The sequence below is a fragment of the Ascaphus truei genome, chromosome 18, assembly GCF_040206685.1.
Source record: "Ascaphus truei isolate aAscTru1 chromosome 18, aAscTru1.hap1, whole genome shotgun sequence".
Lineage (NCBI taxonomy): Eukaryota > Metazoa > Chordata > Amphibia > Anura > Ascaphidae > Ascaphus > Ascaphus truei.
Window position 1 is genome coordinate 37031002 of NC_134500.1, and position 15495 is coordinate 37046496.

The 15495-nt window shown below is 43.6% G+C and overlaps 1 protein-coding gene across 8 annotated transcripts in view; it reads right to left on the reverse strand.

Annotated features, from left to right (window-relative positions):
• The window catches only part of LOC142469161 (uncharacterized), a 170564-nt gene extending 158744 nt beyond the window's left edge, over positions 1 to 11820 (reverse strand). For 5 of the 8 annotated variants that reach the window (XM_075576110.1, XM_075576111.1, XM_075576113.1 and 2 more), the window contains exon 1: positions 11715 to 11820. The gene's annotated coding sequence lies outside the window, so the exon portion shown is untranslated. The remainder of the gene's footprint in view (positions 1 to 11714) is intronic. The other 3 variants (XM_075576112.1, XM_075576109.1, XM_075576108.1) reach the window with 2 other exon arrangements.
• Positions 11821 to 15495: the final 3675 nt, after the last annotated feature.

Below are 15495 nucleotides of genomic sequence, written 5' to 3' on the forward strand. Positions count from 1 at the left end.
ATTGTGACATAGTCCAAAGATGTTAGGCAGCTTTCTGCCCCATTTTAGAGCAGAAAGTGCAGGAATAGCTAAAAATGATCCGTTCCACAGCTTCACATTAACTCAGGCAGCTGGATGGAAAATCCAGACCACAGATTACAATGGCTCTAGTTCTCCCTCACCTGCTCTTCTAATCACATGCACAGGTATTTAGAGCAGAGAGGTTTTGCATTTCACTCTCTCTCCTTAGAGCCTGGGGGCTGGGGGGTGTCGCTGCTCCCCTGCATCCAGTATCGGGGTTGACGGCCCCTCCACGTATCACAGTACCAGAGGATTTGCCTGGACACCACGAACAGATAAGACAAAACAAATGGTTACTGCTGTTGCTAAAAGACTGTGCTGTATCTTGTGACCCTAAATGAGAGAGCATTGTTTTAAGCTGGGGAACCAGTTTAGTTGGCCAGCAGCTGTTAGAGAGACTGATTCTGATGTGTAGTTAGATCCCTGAAAGGGATAGGATTTTGCTTATATGATTTTGGTTTTATTTCTTGAAATAACAGTGTGGGAAATATTGTAACACTGAAATATGTGAACTGCTGAATGAAAGTATCTGAGTACCTCTAACCTTCACATGTTAAAGCTGCAGTACCTTACTTGGATGAAAATAAAGCAGGCAGAAGCCTGAGTTAAGCAGCATAATACTTTGCATGATCCTGTTTGTTGTATAATTAACCCTAGAAGACTGTGTCGGGAAGAACCCAGACAGACGTCAGCGCTACAAAAGAGGGGTGTTTGTCACATATGGTGGAGAATGCGGGTCGACACTAAAAAGTCTGTGGGTTTGCAAATAAATGCGGGGGTTTAAAATGGCCGCCCAGCTGAACTAAAGTACAGATGCTATGAGTGAAGTCTGTCCCACTGTGTATATCAGTTGTGCTTCTAGCATACACAGAGAATGTGCGAAGTGTGGATGCAATAGCACCCTGAACCCAAACAGAAAACCAAAATGTTTTGCTGAAGAAAAAAAAAAAAAAATTGCATCTAGCAAGTGCTGTTTGTAAAGCTAATGCCTTTTGCTGAAGTGAGTGAATTTACAGCTAGCAAGTGCTGTATGCAAGTTGCTGAAGTGAGTGAAATTGCAGCTAGCAAATTGTCCCTGCCGGGCTTCTAAAATGGCCGACGTGAACTGTTTGTTTTGTAATGTACATAATCATGAAAAACAGTGTCCCTTCAGGCCATACGATGATGATGATGATGATGATGATGACGACTCGTATGTGGCCCCTGGAGGAGAGCCGTACCCACAGATGAATTTAGTATGCTGGGCCTGTCATAAAGTAGGTCACATGGAAGATGTGTGCCCCAAAATTTTCAAAGACAAACAGCTGCAAAAGCAAGCAACGCCCTATGAGTGCAAGCAAGATGTGGAAGCTGATACCAGTGAGTGTGTGCCTAGTACCACTGATATCTCTAGAGCTAATAAAGCAAAAAGAAAGAAGAAAAAGAAAACTGTTCCTCAAGTCACAGGGGAAGTGACCGAGCCACTTGAACCTGCGCTGTCAGGACATGCGTCAGAAAGGCGCCAAGATGTGCTGCAGACCGGAGTGACCGGCAGAATTGTCACGGGAACAGTGGCAAAGGAAAAGGAGGAGCAAAGGGAAGCTGAATCCTTGAACCAGGATAAAGAGGCTTTGGTTTCTGCACTCCAAGCTGCCCGCCATAATTATGAAGTCCTGTGGCAGGATTTGGTGAAGGAGCGAGAATGTTGGAAGAAGGAGCAAGAATCTAACAATAAGGTGCGAGAATGTTGGAACAAGGAGCGAGAAGCGAACGCCGAGTTACAGAGGTGTATACTTCCAGCTTTACAAGAGCACGAGGCTTTGAAGAAAACAGAGTCTCTCTTACGGAGTGAGCTGGAAGAGGTGACGACTAATCTGGAAAAGGCCAACACCGTAATTGCCACCATGGATGAAAAACAGATTAAGTCTGACAAATTGATTGCTATCCTAAAACAGAAATACGGGAAGGCTCTACAAGAGGTTCATGCGCTCAGCACAGAGGTGCAACACTTACGCCTGGAGGGCCACGGTCTGAACACAGAGCTGGGAATGTTGAAGCAAACCCATGAGAATGCCCTAAGTGAGTTAGAGACTGTAAAGCAAGAAAATGAGACTCTGAAATTGGAAAATTCAGATTTGACTGACCAAGCAGAAAAAGTAAAGAAACAGTTGACTCAGGAAAAATTAGAAGTGCAGGAAGCACTGATGCACACTCAGAGCCAGCACCAGGAAGAAATGGACGCTCTGAGAACAGAATTGCGACATGTATGCACAAAACAGAATTCTCTCGTGGAGGAACTTAACATTTTGAAAAAGGAGAAAAGCATTAGAATAATTCAGAAGCACTGCAAAACTCTTGTCCAAGGAAGAAGGGAAAGAGAAAATTATCGGCGTAAACGCGCCGCAACTATCATCCTACAGGCTGCCTACAGAGGGATGAAAATTCGTCGGTTCAATCACCGGAATAAAGCAGCCTGTGTTCTTCAATCATTCTACCGTGCCCGCATGGTACGAAACAGGTTCCTCATTATGAAAGGAGCAACTATAAAAATCCAGTCTCTGACTAGGATGACACAGAACAGGATTAGCTGTCAAACCCTGAGAAATGCGTCACTGGTTATCCAGCGGTACTTCCGCCTGAATAAATGTAGACCTCAGGAAAGAGAGGTCCAAGACTACATGCCTGCCGGCTGCAAAGATAAAATACCACAGGGTACAGCCGGAGTTAGTGAGAGCCCCATCAAGGTGAAAGTGCTCCAGGTAATCAGTGCTTCATCTTCTAAGTACCATAAAGGTTCAAAGGTCGCAAATCAAAAGCGACGAAGGTCAACGCTGGCCTTGAATTTTTCCGGATCTCGCCACTCTGGGCCACAATATAAAGACAAAGACTATCCGGCCCCAGAGTTCCGTCAGAAGCTAAAGAAACAGTCCAGTCATTTGCAGTTTGCAGCGGCCTATGAAATAAAGTCAGGAAATGTAATGGACTGGAAGTCAAAGAAAAAAAAATGTGTTTGGGGAATTGACCGATATTTTTTTTGTTATTACACGTGTGGACTATGTCACGGACACTTAACTATGCAAATAAGCTATTGTAGTTAAGGTATATTAGGCCTCTAGAATAAGCATTTTGTCAATGTTACAGTGTTATATTGGTTCTCTGTGTTGAAAATGTAGCTAAACTACAAATTAATATACAGGGTTGATGGCCCTTTCAGTTGGTAAAGTATATAATGAGGTTCATATTCTAGAGTAGAACAACCCAGGGAGATAATAGAAATTGTTTGGTTTTGTGAATATATTTAGCATATCCTGGGTTGTAAGAATGTGTGCTAGACACTTATTTTTCAAAATAGTTCCCTAATAGAGAGCAACAAAATATGTTTGCCAAGTATAGTCTCTTATGACGAAACCTATTGTCCATAATTGCCATGGAAAAAGTTCATATTCGTATCATGTGAATACTTAATGTTGTACTGAGGAGTTAGCTCAAGTATTTCAGGTAGGACGCTCACCCCAGTGAGGTCCATGGCCGCTCACCCCAGTAGGTGTGAGCTGGGGAGGGGGATATGTGACATAGTCCAAAGATGTTAGGCAGCTTTCTGCCCCATTTTAGAGCAGAAAGTGCAGGAATAGCTAAAAATGATCCGCTCCACAGCTTCACATTAACTCAGGCAGCTGGATGGAAAATCCAGACCACAGATTACAATGGCTCTAGTTCTCCCTCACCTGCTCTTCTAATCACATGCACAGGTATTTAGAGCAGAGAGGTTTTGCATTTCACTCTCTCTCCTTAGAGCCTGGGGGCTGGGGGGTGTCGCTGCTCCCCTGCATCCAGTATCGGGGTTGACGGCCCCTCCACGTATCACAGTACCAGAGGATTTGCCTGGACACCACGAACAGATAAGACAAAACAAATGGTTACTGCTGTTGCTAAAAGACTGTGCTGTATCTTGTGACCCTAAATGAGAGAGCATTGTTTTAAGCTGGGGAACCAGTTTAGTTGGCCAGCAGCTGTTAGAGAGACTGATTCTGATGTGTAGTTAGATCCCTGAAAGGGATAGGATTTTGCTTATATGATTTCGGTTTTATTTCTTGAAATAACAGTGTGGGAAATATTGTAACACTGAAATATGTGAACTGCTGAATGAAAGTATCTGAGTACCTCTAACCTTCACATGTTAAAGCTGCAGTACCTTACTTGGATGAAAATAAAGCAGGCAGAAGCCTGAGTTAAGCAGCATAATACTTTGCATGATCCTGTTTGTTGTATAATTAACCCTAGAAGACTGTGTCGGGAAGAACCCAGACAGACGTCAGCGCTACAAAAGAGGGGTGTTTGTCACAATATGTAATACCAATTGTTTCCGAAGGTTAATTAGTATCAATTGATATTGGTCACATAGTAGAGCAAACAACAAAATTCTCCTAAAAATACCATTTGTACCATAGAACATGCCCAGAATGAAATTAAAAATATATTTCTTTTAAGTATGGCTTTATGCCTGTAAACTTCAATAGATACAATGTATACTAAAATCCCTATAGAATATTGAATGTATATGCACTTGGTTGCTATAATTATATAAACCGAGGAAAAAACACACACATATTAGTAAAGGAAGTGGGCAATACAAACATAATATATATATAGAGATTGTCTCCCATACAGACACAATGTATGATCTGGAATTTAAATGTGGTTAGATATAAATTAATGTTTATAAACCTTAGGGTCCTTTGTAATTATTATAGTTGAATGAAATTGTTATATTCATATTATTTATTATCATTAAATAATTGAATTTATGAATAATGTTAGTGATACGGGCCCTAACGTGAACAAGTTGTATATATTCATTATAATTCCAAATTGTAAGAGAAGGATAATTCTATAAAACACTGTATAGGACAAATGATTTCAAGGAACCCAAATGTATGTGAAATTTATATGAAATGAAACGTATATATATATGTATATGAAAAATATATATAACTAGAATTGATATTTAGATGAATGACCATTACTGAAAGAACAAGGATGGATCTAGGTGAGATCCAGACAAAAAGATGGCAGAGGATACAGAGGAGGCAGTTGAGCAAGGAGGGGTGCCCGCGGGAAGGACTAGACCAATGTACTGACATCCAAGCATTCATTTAATCCACCAGGGGTCAAGGTGCCCAACTGGTGGATCCAGAATGTTTCTCGCCTGCAGTGGGTCTTGAATCGGTCACCCCCCAGAGCACAAGAAGAAATGGACTCAAGTCCCATGATAGTCATGGATTTAGGATCCTGACCATGGTATAATTTGAAATGTCGTGAGACGCTATGGGAATTTAAACCTTTGATCACATTTCTCCTGTGCTCTAGGAAGCGAGTACCAAGTGACCTAGTGGTGCGGCCTACATATTGTTGACCGCATCCACACTGTATCAAATATACAATATATGTACTAAGACAGTTAATAGAGGTGGTAATGGAATGTATTGTTCCTCTGCTGGCAGAACAGAACTGAAATTTTTTAAGAAGATGTCTGCAGGTGATACACCGGCTAAGTCCACATAGATGATTGCCCAAAGGGCCCAAACGAACCGGGGCTTTGGATGTGCTTACTGACCTCAGTTTGGTGGGAGCCATAAGACTCTTAATATTTCTAGCCTTCCTGTAGACTATGGCAGCTTTCTCTGGTAGAGTGGATCTCAAATGGGGATCACACCTGAGGATACTCCAGTGATTTCTCAAAATTGCATTGATAGATCTGAATGACTGATTGAATGTGGTTATAAACCTGACTGAAGATGGTCCGGTTTTCATAAGTTCAATCGGAGCATCATAACTCAAACGTACCCCCCTATCAGATTTGATTTTTGATTTATTCAATAAAACTGACCTCTCCATAGAACTGGTTTTGCTGAGAGAGTCGGAGACCAGATCCGGATCATAGCCTTTGGATATAAATTTTTCACCAATAATTTGGACTGGCTGGCAAAATCTATATCTCTGGTACAGTTTCTACGTAACCTGTGAAACTGGCCCAGAGGGACATTGTCAAGTCATTGTTTATGGTGATTGCTTGACGCACGAACATAGCTGTTGACAGACACAGACTTAAAGTGCGTGGTAGTAATGATGTTAGAGTCTGATCTGCTGTAAGGACCAAATCAAGAAATACAGTGGATACTGCGTTAATTTCGAAAGTAAATTTAAGTCCAAATTGATTATCGTTGAAGGAACTCAAAAGACCAGATAGAGCAGCCTCTTCACCATCCCAAATGAGAATAATATCATCTATGAAACGGCCATAGTATACGAGACCCGCTCCAAGATTGGTATTTTGCCACACAAAGGTCTCCTCCCAGTGTCTCAAGAAGAGATTGGCGTAGCTAGGAGCGAATCTCGTCCCCATGGCCGTTCCACAGATTTATAGGTGATAATTGTCTTCAAACAAAAAATAATTGTGAGTGAGGATAAAGTAAATACTATTAAGAATAAAGTGCTTGTGTTTATCTGGAAATGTTAAATCCCTGTCAAGCCAGTATTTAATCGCTTCAATCCCCCTGGCGTGATCGATACAAGTGTAAAGTGATGAAACGTCACATGTAGCCCATAGATAGGTAGATTTCCACTTAATGTCTGAGATGGAGTCGATGACATGGAGCGTATCCCTGATGTGGGACCTGAGCTTGGCTACATAGGGATGGAGAAAATAATCCACATACTGGGATAGGCTCGACGTCATAGACTCCACCCCAGAGACTATGGGCCTGCCAGGGGGATTGAGCAGGGATTTGTGAACCTTGGGTAAATGATAAAAAATGGGAGTGCGTGGATGTGTGGAAAACAAAAACTTAAATTCTGATTTTGAAATGATACCATCACCCAGTGCAGTAGTGAGAAGTTCCCTCAACGATAATTGATAGCTATCCACTGGATCAGACTCTAACAAGTTATAGGAGGCCGAGTCACCCAGGAGTCTGCATGCCTCTAAAAGATACGCAGATAAGTCCTGTATGACTATGCCTCCCCCCTTGTCGGCCTGTCGAATGACAATTTCAAGGTTCACAAATCCCTGCTCAATCCCCCTGGCAGGCCCATAGTCTCTGGGGTGGAGTCTATGACGTCGAGCCTATCCCAGTATGTGGATTATTTTCTCCATCCCTATGTAGCCAAGCTCAGGTCCCACATCAGGGATATGCGCCATGTCATCGACTCCATCTCAGACATTAAGTGGAAATCTACCTATCTATGGGCTACGTGACGTGACATCACTTTACACTTGTATCGATCACGCCAGGGGGATTGAAGCGATTAAATACTGGCTTGACAGGGATTTAACATTTCCAGATAAACACAAGCACTTTATTCTTAATAGTATTTACTTTATCCTCACTCACAATTATTTTTTGTTTGAAGACAATTATCACCTACAAATCTGTGGAACGGCCATGGTGACGAGATTCGCTCCTAGCTACGCCAATCTCTTCTTGGGACACTGGGAGGAGACCTTTGTGTGGCAAAATACCAATCTTGGAGCGGGTCTCGTATACTATGGCCGTTTCATAGATGATATCATTCTCATTTGGGATGGTGAAGAGGCTGCTCTATCTGGTCTTTTGAGTTCCTTCAACGATAATCAATTTGGACTTAAATTTACTTTAGAAATTAACGCAGTATCCACTGTATTTCTTGATTTGGTCCTTACAGCAGACTCAGACTCTAACATCATTACTACCACGCACTTTACGTCTGTGTCTGTCAACAGCTATGTTCATGCGTCCAGCAATCACCATAAACAATGGCTTGACAATGTCCCTCTGGGCCAGTTTCACAGGTTACGTAGAAACTGTACCAGAGATATAGATTTTGCCAGCCATTCCAATTTACTTGGTGAAAAATTTATATCCAAAGGCTATGATCTGGATCTGGTCTCCGACTCTCTCAGCAAAACCAGTTCTATGGAGAGGTCAGTTTTATTGAATAAATCAAAAATCAAATCTGATAGGGGGGTACGTTTGAGTTATGATGCTCCGATTGAACTTATGAAAACCGGACCATCTTCAGTCAGGTTTATAACCACATTCAATCAGTCATTCAGATCTATCAATGCAATTTTGAGAAATAACTGGAGTATCCTCAGGTGTGATCCCCATTTGAGATCCACTCTACCAGAGAAAGCTGCCATAGTCTACAGGAAGGCTAGAAATATTAAGAGTCTTGTGGCTCCCACCAAACTGAGGTCAGTAAGCACATCCAAAGCCCCGGTTCGTTTGGGCAATCATCTATGTGGACGTAGCCGGTGTATCACCTGCAGACATCTTCTTAAAAAATTTCAGTTCTGTTCTGCCAGCAGAGGAACAATACATTCCATTACCACCTCTATTAACTGTCTTAGTACATATATTATATATTTGATACAGTGTGGATGCGGTCAACAATATGTAGGCCGCACCACTAGGTCACTTGGTACTCGCTTCCTAGAGCACAGGAGAAATGTGATCAAAGGTTTAAATTCCCATAGCGTCTCACGACATTTCAAATTATACCATGGTCAGGATCCTAAATCCATGACTATCATGGGACTTGAGTCCATTTCTCCTTGTGCTCTGGGGGGTGACCGATTCAAGACCCTCTGCAGGCGAGAAACATTCTGGATCCACCAGTTGGGCACCTTGACCCCTGGTGGATTAAATGAATGCTTGGATGTCAGTACATTGGTCTAGTCCTTCCCGCGGGCACCCCTCCTTGCTCAACTGCCTCCTCTGTATCCTCTGCCATCTTTTTGTCTGGATCTCACCTAGATCCATCCTTGTTCTTTCAGTAATGGTCATTCATCTAAATATCAATTCTAGTTATATATATATTTCATATACATATATATATACGTTTCATTTCATATAAATTTCACATACATTTGGGTTCCTTGAAATCATTTGTCCTATACAGTGGTTTATAGAATTATCCTTCTCATACAATTTGAAATTATAATGAATATATACAACTTGTTCACGTTAGGGCCCGTATCACTAACATTATTCATAAATTCAATTATTTAATGATAATAAATAATATGAATATAACAATTTCATTCAACTATAATAATTACAAAGGACCATAAGGTTTATAAACATTAATTTATATCTAACCACATTTAAATTCCAGATCATACATTGTGTCTGTATGGGAGACAATCACTATATATATATTATGTTTGTATTACCCACTTCCTTTACTAATATGTGTGTGTTTTTTCCTCGGTTTATATAATTATAGCAACCATGTGCATATACATTCAATATTCTATAGGGATTTTAGTGTACATTGTATCTATTGAAGTTTACAGGCATAAAGCCATACTTAAAAGAAATATATTTTTAATTTCATTCTGGGCATGTTCTATGGTACAAATGGTATTTTTAGGAGAATTTTGTTGTTTGCTCTACTATGTCCAATATCAATTGGTACTAATTAACTTTCGGAAACAATTGGTATTACATATATAATTCCATATTTAGTATTATTCATGGTTAGCTTCAAGATCTTTTATGATATATGGGTTTCGTTTGAAAACTTTAATATTGCTGTATTGTGTCTACTGTTATGTTTACGGAGTATTGAATCCATGATATAATTAGCTTTGCATGCTTCTTAGAGTGTAGACAGATTATATCAGTTCCTATAGCAAAAATATGTGTGTGTCTCTCTCAATCTAATATCTTTAAGTACCATTTGAAGCCACTCAGGCTTCAATTACCTTTACGATCATAATCAGCTGTTTGTAGGGAGCATTATGTAACTATTAGGGTATATATACGCGGACATTCTACTCTGCCCCACTACCCTTTGAAAAAGTCACCCGTGTGTGACGAAACGCGTCAGGGAGCGTCATCACGTAGACGCACGGACATTACGTCATCACGGAGCGCAGCAGGAAATTCACTCGAGCGCAGGACACCACAGAGACTTGCAAGCAAGGCTGCTTTCCTTTGGGATCTTTGAAGTTCGTCTCCTAATCATCCAACTGCCCAGGAAATCTTGCCAACAGTGTGGTTTATCCAATCTCGGGACCGAGGGTCTTCCACAGCACCAGTTGAAGTTACCGGATGGTGGTGATTATGATCACAATATGCTTTTAAAACTTGTACCCTTGTGAGTGCATTTTTTACCCCCCTCCCTCCCCCCCCTTCCCCTCAATAAATTTACGGTTTTATACTATGGGGCGTGCGCTCTCTCCTCTTTCTTTTCTATATATATATATACTAGCTGAGAGACCCGGCGTTGCCCGGGATGTAATTTTGGGGGGGCGGACGACAGGGTTGGGCTTCCCCCCGGGTGACTGGGTGACTGACTGAATGGGTGGGTGACTGGGTGACTGACTGAATGGGTGGGTGACTGAATGGGTGGGTGACTGGGTGACTGAATGGGTGGGTGACTGGGTGACTGACTGAATGGGTGGGTGACTGGGTGGGTGACTGAGTGGGTGGGTGACTGAGTGGGTGGGTGACTGAGTGAGTGGGTGGGTGACTGAGTGAGTGGGTGGGTGACTGGGTGAAAGTGGGTGACAGGGTGAAAGTGACTGGGTGACTGGGTGGGTGTGTGGGTAGGTGTGTGGGTGACTGGGTGGGTGGGTGTGTGGGTGACTGGGTGGGTGACTTTGTGTGGGTGACTGGGTGGGTGGGTGTGTGGGTGACTGGGTGTGTGGGTGACTGGGTGGGTGTGTGGGTGACACTTGTGTGGGTGACTGGGTGGGTGACTGGGTGGGTGGGTGGGTGTGTGGGTGACTGAGTGAGTGTGTGGGTGACTGAGTGAGTGTGTGGGTGACTGAGTGAGTGGGTGGGTGACTCTCCGGGAGCGGCGCACGGTGAGGGTGATGGTGCGGCTGGGGATGTTGCGGAGCGTGGGGATTTGGGTGAGGTGGGGAGGGGGAAGAGAGTGAGGGGCACCGGGAGAGGAGGGGGGGGGTGTGGAAGGTGAGCTGCGGTCCAACTGACGGGGGAGAGTGAGGCCAAGCAACAGAGTGTGTGTGTGTGTGTGTGTGTGTGTGTGTGTGTGTGTGTGTGTGTGTGTGTGTGTCGTCACTCCGCCTCAGGCCAATGAGAGGTGCGGGGGCGGGCGGCCCAAGGGACCAATGAGATTTCCCCTAGGGACACAGGAAGATGCAGACAGGCATACAGTGCTTTCACTAATATATAATAAGATATATAACTATAATCACACAGTATCAGACCATACCGTGTGTGTGTGTGTGTATATAATATATAACTATAATCACACAGTATCAGACCATAGTGTGTGTGTGTGTGTGTGTGTGTGTGTATAATATATAACTATAATCACACAGTATCAGACCATAGTGTGTGTGTGTGTGTGTGTGTGTGTGTGTATATAATATATAACTATAATCACACAGTATCAGACCATAGTGTGTGTGTGTGTGTGTGTATATAATATATAACTATAATCACACAGTATCAGACCATAGTGTGTGTGTGTGTGTGTGTGTGTGTGTGTGTGTGTGTGTGTGTGTGTGTGTGTGTGTGTGTGTGTGTGTGTGTGTGTGTGTGTGTGTGTGTGTGTGTGTGTGTGTGTGTGTGTGTGTGTGTGTGTGTGTGTGTGTGTGTGTGTGTGTGTGTGTGTGTGTGTGTGTTATATAACTATAATCACACAGTATCAGACCATACCTTCATGCAGCCATGTGTGGGAGAGGAAGAGGTGCGGTTACAAAGCGCTGCGCTGATTGGCTGTCATGTACTTTCACACAAGGAATGATGGGACTTGTAGTTTATCTGTAAATACTATTTGTTGAAGGATAAGAAACCTCTGCAGAGACGGGAGATCACGTGACCGCCAGCAGCCAGCAGCCAGCAGCCAATCACATTGTGCCGTTAGAGGCAGCGGCAGGAAAGTGTATATAAAGTGGTCATGTGATTGGCTGCTGCATGTCATGTGATGTTACTATGGTTTACAGTATAAATAGTCTAGATAAATGAACTACATATATTTATATAAGTAATTATTACAGGTGAGACTGATAGGGGGAGAGATACTGCAGGAGGAGGGAAGAGAGTCTATAGCAGGAGGGGAGAGAGAAACTGGAGGAGGGGAAGAGAGCCTGCAGGAGGAGGGGAAGAGAGAAACTGCAGGAGGAGGGGAAGAGAGAAACTGCAGGAGGAGGGGAAGAGAGAAACTACAGGAGGAGGGGAAGAGAGAAACTACAGGAGGATGGGAGAGAGAAACTGCAGAAGGGGGAGAGAGCCTGCAGGAGGAGGGGAGAGAGAAACTGCAGGAGGAACGAGAGCCTGCAGGAGGAGGGGAGAGAGAAACTGCAGGAGGGGGAGAGAGAAACTGCAGGAGGGGAAGAGAGAAACTGCAGGAGGAGGGGAGAGAGAAACTGCAGGAGGAACGAGAGCCTGCAGGAGGAGGGGAAGAGAGCCTGCAGGAGGAGGGAAAGAGCATGCAGGAGGAGGGGAAGAGAGAAACTGCAGGAGGAGGGGAGAGAGAAACTGCAGGAGGGGAAGAGCCTTCAGGAGGAGGGAAAGAGAGAAACTGCAGGAGGGGAAGAGAGAAACTGCAGGAGGAGGGGAAGAGAGAAACTGCAGGAGGAGGGGAGAGAGAAATTGCAGGAGGAGGGGAGAGAAACTGCAGAAGGAGGGGAAGAGCGCCTACAGGAGGAGGGGAGAGAGAAACTGCAGGAGGAGGGGAAGAGAGAAACTACAGGAGGAGGGGAAGAGAGAAACTACAGGAGGATGGGAGAGAGAAACTGCAGAAGGGGGAGAGAGCCTGCAGGAGGAGGGGAGAGAGAAACAGCAGGAGGAACGAGAGCCTGCAGGAGGAGGGGAGAGAGAAACTGCAGGAGGGTAAGAGAGCCTGCAGTGGGAGGGGAGAGAGAAACTGCAGGAGGGGAAGAGAGAAACTGCAGGAGGAGGGGAGAGAGAAACTGCAGGAGGAACGAGAGCCTGCAGGAGGAGGGGAAGAGAGCCTGCAGGAGGAGGGAAAGAGCATGCAGGAGGAGGGGAAGAGAGAAACTGCAGGAGGAGGGGAGAGAGAAACTGCAGGAGGGGAAGAGCCTTCAGGAGAAGGGAAAGAGAGAAACTGCAGGAGGGGAAGAGAGAAACTGCAGGAGGAGGGGAAGAGAGAAACTGCAGGAGGGGAAGAGAGAAACTGCAGGAGGAGGGGAGAGAGAAATTGCAGGAGGAGGGGAGAGAAACTGCAGAAGGAGGGGAAGAGCGCCTACAGGAGGAGGGGAGAGAGAAACTGCAGGAGGAGGGGAAGAGAGCCTACAAGAGGTGTGTGACAGGAGGGGGTAACCAGGCTATCTAATAAAGGTTAAGTCCCCTTGTTACCCCGGAACCCGTGGGGTCCCTGGTACCTCCATAAGCCAGGGACCAGGGATAATACATGCTGGAAAATAAAATGACGCAAACAGGACAATAGCGAGCGCACATGGAACAAAAGGAAATGACGAACAGTTAATAGTGTGTTAACTTTCTCAGACTTAATTATTCATTCAATCTGGGTTGGATACATATGAACTAGATATATGACAAGATAATAACCAACACTCACACGGCCATGTGTGAGTGACAATCACACCTGTTGCAGAGTAAAGTTACTCTAGGATGGTGTCAGCTCCTGCTCAGCCTCAGGGGGCATCTTAATAGTGTTCAAACGGTGCCTCCAAACGAGTTGAAGAAATGGTGAGGGTGATGCCAGTAAGAAAAAGACAGTGTGAAAACAGCGCTATTAATAGTGAAATAATAAACCCTAGTGCAGGTAGAATTAGGCCGCCAGGTGAGTGCTGATTGTACAATCAGACACTTGGATACAATAAAGAAAAAGAAAACCGGCGCGTTGCAAGTTCAGTAGAATATAGGAAGTCCAAAACGATATCATTAAAGTCCCCACAAAGTCCTCTGTAGCAAAAACGATGGAAGAATTGCTGTTCAGCTCCCACCGTGCATGAAGAGTTATGTGGAGAAAAAACAAACAAACAAAATTATGGTGCAGTATGTCAAACTAATATAACTGACATAATGACCCAAAACACTAATGACAAAACAAGACAGACAAACTAGACAGACAATAGCAAGGCTAATAATGATAAAAAAGCTAGTTTATTAAAACAACATAAATCAAGGGTTCCAGAAGACTAGAAAATCGCCAGGTCCAGATATTGTAAAATTGGGACCCTACTCACAAGATTCAAATTGTAACAGGCAATGGAGATAAACGCTGTGCTGCTCGTCCACTGCAGTGGTAACCGAAGCGCCTTCCTGTGATTCCCCTGCCTCTGATGGATGCCGCGTCACTATGGGGCGGGACCTCCAGGCGGATGTCACGTAACTGGAAGGCGGGACTTCCTGGAACGGCGTTTTTTTCAACTGCAAGCCTGGATCAACTGCACGTCTTCCTTCACCAACAGACAGCTCTAAAAGAACTTCCCTACGCGTTTCATGCGCCTGCGCGCACTTCCTCAGGGGAAGTCATACAATAGTATGGGGTATGGTAATAAGATATATTAAAAATCAGACTAAGTGAGAGGAAAGAAAGAATCCCTATATTGTGGCACTTAGAGAGTGCATCTAAACTAAAACTTAATATTTATTGATTAATCTTAAAATGATAACTGTTTGGAATAACCATAGATGCAGGACAAATTGTTATTAAAATGAATAAAAAAACGGAGAGGTGGGGTAGTACATAGGGGGATGAAGCCCGTCACCGATGAAGCCCGTCACGGTGAAACGTACGTAGGGTACATCTGACGTCACCATCACGTGACGTGGCTTGTCGGAGTGGTGAGGGCCTGTGTACCGTCTGGGTGCTTCGTAGACTGCATTCGTGGGCAGCAACAGCACCCAGACTTTAGTGTCAGTCAATGTTTAATAAAGAGTTTGTGTCTGAATACATTGAGTTAGAGATCAGCTAGACTTGGGGCTATTTCTATAGCTTCCCTGAACATATGTGTCTATCTGTATAGCTATATTCATTCTCTCCTGTGTAAGCTTATGGTTGCTCCCACAAGGGATCAGGGATATAATACTATCCTCACCTTACTTACCTGTGTGATACTTCTCTAAACACTTACAAACCTTTCAAGGGTTAATAGACTGACAATAGGGTTTATATATAATCCCCCTATGTACTACCCCACCTCTCCGGTTTTTTATTTATTTTAATAACAATTTGTCCTGCATCTATGGTTATTCCAAACAGTTATCATTTTAAGATTAATCAATAAATATTAAGTTTTGGTTTGGGTGCACTCTCTAAGTGCCACAATATAGGGATTCTTTATTTCCTCTCACTTAGTCTATTATTTATTCCCTGTGAGCACCACCCTTCCCTTATACTGTTTGGGGTATTAATCCCTCTTCATTCGCTTGAGCAGGGTATATCTGCCAATACTATAATCTGCAGATGATACTTGGTTTATATATATATATATATATTAAAAATCAC